General features: G+C 38.7%; 1 pseudogene; it reads right to left on the bottom strand.

Annotated features, from left to right (window-relative positions):
• Positions 1-6,375: 6,375 nt before the first annotated feature.
• LOC141514619 (ATP synthase F(0) complex subunit C2, mitochondrial pseudogene) lies at positions 6,376-6,794 on the bottom strand (annotated as a pseudogene).
• Between the last annotated feature and the right edge of the window lie 1,596 nt (positions 6,795-8,390).

The raw sequence follows: 8,390 nt of genomic DNA, 5'->3' as shown, positions 1-8,390 counted from the left end.
TCTGGAGATATGTTTTTATTTCACTTCTTTCTATTATTTTGTGAGATAATATTCCCTATATCATGGTGCTTTGCAAATATGTTTGTACACTAAACCAATGATTGTCCATGGTTGCTATTACTCTCCAATTGGTAAATATGCCAAGTGTTTATTAGCTAAGGCAGTCTATTTGACATTTTCCTTGTGACCATTTTTTTAATATCGCTTGAGTTAACAATCAATGTCCTTGCTTTTTGCCTTTTAATATAAGGAAAACTTATTTAATGGATTAGGTTAAAACTATTACAGCTGTTCAAAATATTTCTCACCCTTTTCTTTTAATTTGATAGTGATTTTGAACATTGCTCTAACTGCATACATACCCTTTGATCTATCAATACCACTAAAAGGTCTGTATTTTAAAGAGATCATAAAAAGAGGAAAGAAACAGCATAAGGAAAATATTAATAGCAATTATTTTTGTGCTGTCAAATTATTGTAAATGGAGGGGATGTCAAATTGTGAATGGCTGAACAAATTGTAGCATACGAATGTAATTGAATACTATTGTGCAATACGAAATGATGAACAGGTAGGTTTTTTTGGTGGGGAACTCTGGAAAGGCTTGTATGAACTGATGCAAAGTGAAATGAACAGAACCATGAGAACATTGTATCCGATACCAGCAACATTATCTGATGATCATCTTCGAATAACTCAGTTCTTCTCAGCAACACAAAGATCCAAGACAAGTATTAAGGACTCACAAAAGAAAATGTTATGCAAATCCACAAAAGAATTGGTGATCTCTGAATGCAGATCAAAGCATAGTTTTTTGCTTACTTTATTTTTAATAGTTTTTTCTTTTGATCTATTTCTTCTTTTACAATTGTGATAAGATGGGAATATGTTTTACCTGATAACATGTGCAATAACTATAATCAAATTGTCTACATTTTGGAAGGATGGGTCAGAAGGGAGAATGAGAAAAAATTTTAAACTCAAAATCTTATAAAAATGAATTCCAAAAATTGTCTTGACTTGTGATTGCAAAAATACTATTACAAAGAAAAAAATAAAAGTCAAAAATGTTTTCAAAAACAAATAAAATAAAATAAAATGATTCCATCCTTCATTACAGAAGAGAACTTTAAGAGCAACAGAATCATGGTATTTATTGTTAAGCATTGGGAAAGCCTTCTGAGGCTGACTTATTTTGTTTTTCCTCATCAGCACTTCCTTCACAGTATCTGAGGTCATTTAACTTTTACTTAGCATTTACCTCTAATGATGGTGAACTCACTACCTCTTAGGCATTTTTGGGATTGAATGAAGATTTTTTCCTCCTTTGTGACAAACTGAAATTAGTTTCTCTGCAACCTCCAACCATCATTCCTAATTCTACATTCTGGAGGGACCAAGACAAGGCAAATACCCCTTTCAAATGACATCCCTTCAAATCCTTGAAAAGAATAATCATGATTTTCTAACATCTTCCCCTTTTAGGTTAAGCATCCCTTATTCCTTCTGGAAATCATCATATAGCATAGTTTTTAGCCTAGAAAATGGTCTAGGTCACTTATTATATTGTTAAAAACATAGTTCAAAGTATAATATTCCAGGAGTGGTTGATCAGGAAAGAGTAGGGCATGATAATTATTTGCCCAGTTGGGTATATAGTATTTCCGTACACTAAATCTAAAATCCCATTGGCTTCATTTTGTTTAAGTTCACCATGCAATATATATTGATTTATCTTAAAATACAGTTAAATCCTATGCATTTCCACATTATCTTCCATGATTCTATCTTCCTCATTTTGTATTTCTGCATTTGGTTATTTTGATCTTGAATGTGAGATTTTTCATTTATCCATATTAAGTTTTATCTCATTGGATCTGGATCATTCATTTCTTTGACCTAATGTTTGTGGATCCCTAATAAAGGCTTATTTTTGGACTCTGATTCTGTCATATAATATATTCTACATGTAACAACCTTCTATACCTTTGTTATCTGCAAATTTGCTAAGAAGAATGACTTTGCCAAAGTCCTTGATAGAAATACAGAACAACTAAGAACTAAGGGTAATTCTCTGGCACCTTCATTTAGAATTCATGCTCCATACCAACAGTGATTCATTAATGCTTCCTTAAACTATGATATAGTTCTGTTATCTCTATCTTGTTCACAATGTTATCATGCAAGAAGGACAAATTACCTTTGCACAATATCTGCAACATCTTTTTGATCTGCTATTTTAATGACCCTGTTGAAAGAGGGAGGGAAGAAACAAGCATTTATTTAGCATTTATTATGAGCCCTACACTGTGCTAACTCATTTGATCCTTATAACCATGCTGAGAATCTGGTGCTGTTGTCATCCCCATTTTAAAATTAAGAAAACTGAGGCAAATGTAGTTAGGTGACTTGAGTGGAGTCGCATGGCTAGAAAGAATCTGAGTCTGGATTTGAACTCTGTTATTCCTGTGTCTAATACCAATGATCTGTCCACTGCTTCTAAGAGGTAAGTTTAGTTTGGTATGAACTATTATTGATGAACCATCAGTTATTTACATATTTACTGCTTGGCTTTAGTCCATTAACCTCTTAGGACTTCAGTTTCTTTATACGCACAATAAAGAAATTAGATCAGGTGAGCCCTCTAAGGTCCCATTCAGTTTTAAATTTAATTATATCATTTTTACCCATACTGACTCTTATTAATCTAATTATTTCTTATTCTATATGCTCATAAATCATATCTCAAATTTTTCCGGAATTACAAGTCCGGGTCATAAATATATGGAAAGTGGAATCCCAAAAGTCTTAGTGTAGTTTTCAGTTTGGACAGTAAGCTACAACTTTAAAACTGCTAGAAGATTTAAGCTACCAAAGCTTAAAACTGAACTTTGTATGATTTAAATGTTGGACTTTTTCAATGCAGTTTGGATACTATTAATATTTGCTGTTATTCTTCTAGTTTCTTCTTTTTAGTTGTTCAGGGAACTCTATTGCTTTACAGCTGTTCTATATCTATATTTGACCTCTCTATACCCCATTGCAACTGGGCAACTAACTAGGTGGATAGAAAACCAGCCCTGGAGTCAGGAGGATCTGAGTTCAAATCTAATCTCAAACACTTGATACAAACTAACTGTGTGATATTTGGCAAGTCACATCACCCTGACTTGCATCCGGGATTATTTTCTTATCTGGTCACTGGACCCAGATGACTCTGGAGGAGAAAGTGAGTCTAGTGACTTAGTACAGTACCCCCCTCACTCAGATCCAATTCACATGTATGTCATGGCATCATCTAGCTGATACGATGGTCTTAACAAAACCCAATTATGACATCTATAAACAGAAGAATTTTAAATTAAATGGGTGGTGGGAAATTCTGGACTTCAGGAAAAAATTCCCTTTTACCTTCCAGAAGTGCCTCTCCTGGGTGCTCTTTCCAAAATATTTCAAAAATCTTAAAATTATGACTCTAAATTTTTTAGAGACAGAACCCACAGAAAGATTCAGTGAGGCTATTCTCCAGCCCAAGGTAACCTGGAAAATTGTGGAAAAACTCTGTTCCATGGGGTTAGAGTGAAGAAACATCAGCCTCCTCAGAACAGCCCCAGGGTGCCTAGGAGTCATGGCTCCTGGCAGCAGAAGCAGTTTCCTGACATGCACCCCAGGGAGAACCAAGCACAACTTGGTAGAAGAGCAGGGAGACCTCTGCCAGAATGAGCATGAAGTCCAGGCCCTAATCAGGGTCACAGCACTCATCCACACTCCAAGGCCAGCAGCCAAGATTCAGGAGATGGAAGCAGGTCCATGGAGCTGGCAAGCAGGAGCCTCCTGGTAACTGTGTCCTGAGTGCTCAAACCATTGAAGGTAAGGGAGTGGAGGGAGACTTCTGAGTTTGTCCTCTGTCTCTGAACAGGACTCTGGGGCTCTGACCACATTCAGATCCTGATCACAGTCCAGGCCCCCCCCCATAGAACAGGGACACCCCCCCAAACCCATGGCAAAGGGCTGCACTTGTGGTCATTCACAGACCAGGAGAGCAGTCAGAGCCTCACACACTGAGGTCCTTGTCAGGGTGTCGCTATAAAAATCAAAAGCTCAGAAAGCACCCCAAAACCAGGCACAGGCTGGGGAAATGAGTAAACAGAAAAAAAGGAACGTGAACTTGACAAATACTTTGTCTATGAGCCTAAGGAGGAACAAAATACTCAATCTGAAGATGAGGAAGCACAAACTTCTGCATCTGAAAACTCCAAGAAAAATAGAAGTTGGGCTCAGGCTATGACAGAGCTCAAAAAAGATTTTGAAAATCCAGTGAGGAAGATAGAAAAAAAATGGGAAAAGAAACCACAGAGGTGCAGGAAAAAAACATGAAAATGAAATCAGCAGCTTAGTTAAGGAGATATAGAAAAATGCTGAAGAAAATAATGTGTTAAAAACTGGCTTAGGTCAAATGGATAAAGCAGTTCAAAATGTTATTGAGGAGAAGAATGCTTTAAAAAGCAGAATTGGCTAGATGTAAAAGGAAATAAGAAAGCTATCTGAGGAAAACATATCCTTCAAATGTAGAAGTCGCTAAAGGAAGTTGATGACTTGATGAGAAGTGAAGACATAATACTTCAACACCAAAAGAATGAAAAATTAGAAGAAAATGTAAAAAATTTCATTGAAAAAAATAACTGACTTGGAAAACATATTCAGGAAAGATAATTTAAAAATTATTGGGATACCTGAAAGTCATGATAAGGAAAAGAGCCTTGACCTCATTTTTAAGGAATTCCTACAGGAAAATTGCCCTGATATCGTAGAAGCAGAGGGCAAAATAGAAATTGAGAGAATTTACCAATCTCCCCTGGAAAGAGATCTCAAAAAACCCAACCCCCAGGAATATTATAGCCAAGTTCCAGAACTCCCAAGTCAAGAACAAATATTATAAGCAGCCAGAAGGATGCAATTTAAATATTGTGGAGCTGAAGTCAGGATCACACAGGATTTAGCAGCAAGTACAGTAAGGGCTTATAGGGCTTGGAATATAATATTCCAGATGGCAAAAGAGCTCGGAATGCAACTGAGAATCAACTACCCAACAAAACTGAACATCTTCTTCCTAAGAAAAAGATGAACTCTTAATGAAACAGGGGAATTTCAAATGTTCCTTTTGAAATGACTAGAGCTGAACAGAATGTGTGACCTTCAAATACAGGACTCAGGTGGAGCATAGAAAGTGGAGGAGAAGGATAAATTATGAGGCACTTAATAATGATGAACTGCATATATTCCTGTATAGATTAATGATACTGATAATACTCATATGAACCTTCTCATTTAATAGAGCAGTTAGTAGGAGATTTTAGAGATGAAGCACAGGAAGGAACTGAATTAAAAGATACAATATACTGTAAAAATGGAGTCAATCGCTAAAAGGAGAATATACTGGGAATAAGAGAAAGGGGAGGTGGAATAGGCTAAGATATTTCATATAAAATATTTATTTTTGCAATGAGCTTTTGCAATGATAGGGAAGGGGGGAAGTTGAGGGGAATAAGAGAACCTTCACTCTCATCAGAAATGGCAAAGAGAGGAAACAGCATGCACACTCAATAGGGTATAGACATTTAGAGTAAAAAAAAGGAGAAGGGGAACAAGGCAGGGGATGATAGCCCTACAAGCTTCCAATGTAGTTGCTGCTAAGTCCTGTGTGATCCTGACTGCAGCTCCACAATATTTGAACTGCGTCTTTCTGGCTGCTTGTAATATTTTCTCCTTGACTTGGGAGTTCTGGAACTTGGCTATAATATTCCTAGGGGTTGGTTTTTTGGGATCTCTTTCTCGGGTGGATCAGTAGATTCTCTCCATTTCTATTTTGCCCTCTGCTTCTAGAATATCAGGACAATTTTCCTGTAGTAATTCTTTGAAAGTGATGTCAAGGCTCTTTCCCTGATCATGACTTTCAGGTATTCCAATAATTTTTAAATTATCTTTCCTAAGTCTGTTTTCCATATCAGTTTTTTTCAATGAGATATTTCACATTTTCTTCTAATTTTTCATTTTTTTTTTGGTTTTGAAGTATTGATTCCTGATTTCTGGTAAATTCATCAATCTCCCTGAATTCTATTCTTTGTCTGAAGTATTTGTTCTCCTCAGAGAGTTTTCTTATCTCTTTTTCCATCTGGCCAATTTTGCTTTTTTTTTTTTAACAGCTTAATAACACTGTATTTATTTGTCTTCCCTCTGTCAAACCCTGAGTCCATGGCTTTCCCCAGGGCTGCCTGGTAAGATGGAGGGGGAAGTACACATGGGCTGGAAGAGTCATGAAAGGACCTGGAGGACGAGGAGGAATGTTCAGAAATATTGAGGTTAGAAATGGCTCTATCACATGGCGAAGAGGATGAGGAAGGCCACTATCAGGCAAAAGAGCCCCATGGCCTCGGAATGGGCAAAGCCCAGGATGGTGTAGGAGAAGAGCTGCTGCTTCAGGGAGGGCTTCCTGGCATAACCAATAATGAGGCTTCCAAACACAGTCCCAATCCCAGCTCCAGAACTGGCCACCCCCACAGTGGCAGCTCCAGCCCCGATGAACTTGGCTGCTGTGTCAATGAGATGGCGCTAGTTTGGAATCCACATCTGGGGACAAGTGAGGTCAAGGGACCCAATCCTGCCAAACTGTTGAGGTTCTTATCTGTCCGAACATCTGGTTGCCTTAACACCACTGTAGACAACAGTCTACTTAGCAGCTGAGAGCTGCTCCTCACAAGAGCAGGGGTAGAGACGAATTTGGCACAGGTGTACATTCTCAGGGGTGAGGGGCAAAGCCAAAGAGCTGCCAGCAGAGCAGAGGAGACAGAGCCAATTTTGCTTTTTAAAGCATTCTTCTCCTCCATAACTTTTTGAACTGTTTTATCCATTTGACCTAAGCTGGTTTTTAGCATGCTATTTTCTTCAGCATTTTTTTGGATTTCCTTGACTAAGCTGCTGACTTCATTTTCATGTTTTTCCTGCATCTCTCTCATTTCTTTTCCCAGTTTTTCTTCTAACTCCCTCATTTTATTTTCAAAGTCTTTTTTGAGCTCTGTCATAGCCTGATCCCAGTTTCTGTTTTTCTGGGAGTCTTTAGATGCAGGAGCTTGTGTTTCCTCATCTTCAGACTGAGTATATTCATCCTTCTTGGGATCATAGATAACATATTTCTCAATGGTGTTCCTCTTTTTTCTCTGCTTGCTCATTTTCCCACCCTAAGCCTGCTTTTGGGGTGCTTCCTGAGCTTTTGGGGCACTCCCACAAAGGTCTCAGCGTGTGAGGCTCTGTCCTCCCTCCTGGTCTGTGAATAACCATATGCACCCCGGTCTGCCATGGGCCTGAGGTGGACGGGGCCCCTGCTGTTCTGTGTGGGGGCCTGGACTGCGATCAGGATCTGAATGTGGTCAGAGACCTCGAGTCCTGTTCCAGGGGCAGAGGACAGAGCTTTGCAGTCTCTCTTCACTCCCCTCCCTCCACTCAATGGGCTCATGCCCTGGAGGCTCCTGCTTACTGGCTCTGCCTGCTTCTGTTCCTGGATCTGGGCTGCAGAAAGACCATACTGCTTGCTGTGTGCCCTGGGGGCTAGGCTACATGTTCTCGTTCAGGCAGAGGTCCATCACTGTTCCCCCACTTTGTGCCAGGTGCTCCCCGGGTTGTAGCTCAGGAGACTCCCCGCTGCTGTCTATGTTTACTCTTAAACAAGAATATTTTAGTAATGTATAAATAAAATCATATTAACCCCCCAAAACAAAGAAACCAGGAGGGATGGGTATTCAGGGAAGCATGGAAGGATTTGCATGAACTGATGCTGAGCGAGATGAGCAGAAGCAGAAAAACATGTTCACCCTAACAGCAACATGGGGGCGATGACCAACGTTGATGGACTTGCTCATTCCATCAGTGCAACAATTAGGGACAATCTTGGGAATCTGAGATGGAGAATACCATCTGTATCCAAAGAAAGAATTGTGGAGTTTGAGCAAAGACCAAAGATTATTAATTTTAATTTAGGGGGAAAAAGTTATCTTATTATGTAATTTTGCTATCCCTTATACTTTACTTTTCTTTCTTAAGGATATGCTTTCTCTCTTAGCACATTCAACTTAGATCAATGTATACCATGGAAACAATGTGAAGACTGATAGACTGCCTTCAGTGGGGGTGGGGGGAAGGAAGCAAGAATAGGGGTAAATTTGTAAAACTCAAAATAAATAAAATCTTTCATTGAAAAAATAAAAAAATGCACAGAAAAACTTTCCTCAAAGGTGAAAATTACAAAATACCCCCCCCCCCCCAGCTTTCTTTGGCCCTGGTTTTCCTTCCCCTTTGACTTTTTTATCTTCCTGCTAAACTGATATTTCTAAAACACA

The sequence above is a fragment of the Macrotis lagotis genome, chromosome 1, assembly GCF_037893015.1.
Source record: "Macrotis lagotis isolate mMagLag1 chromosome 1, bilby.v1.9.chrom.fasta, whole genome shotgun sequence".
NCBI lineage: Eukaryota > Metazoa > Chordata > Mammalia > Peramelemorphia > Peramelidae > Macrotis > Macrotis lagotis.
This window is presented reverse-complemented; position numbering and strand designations above follow the sequence as displayed.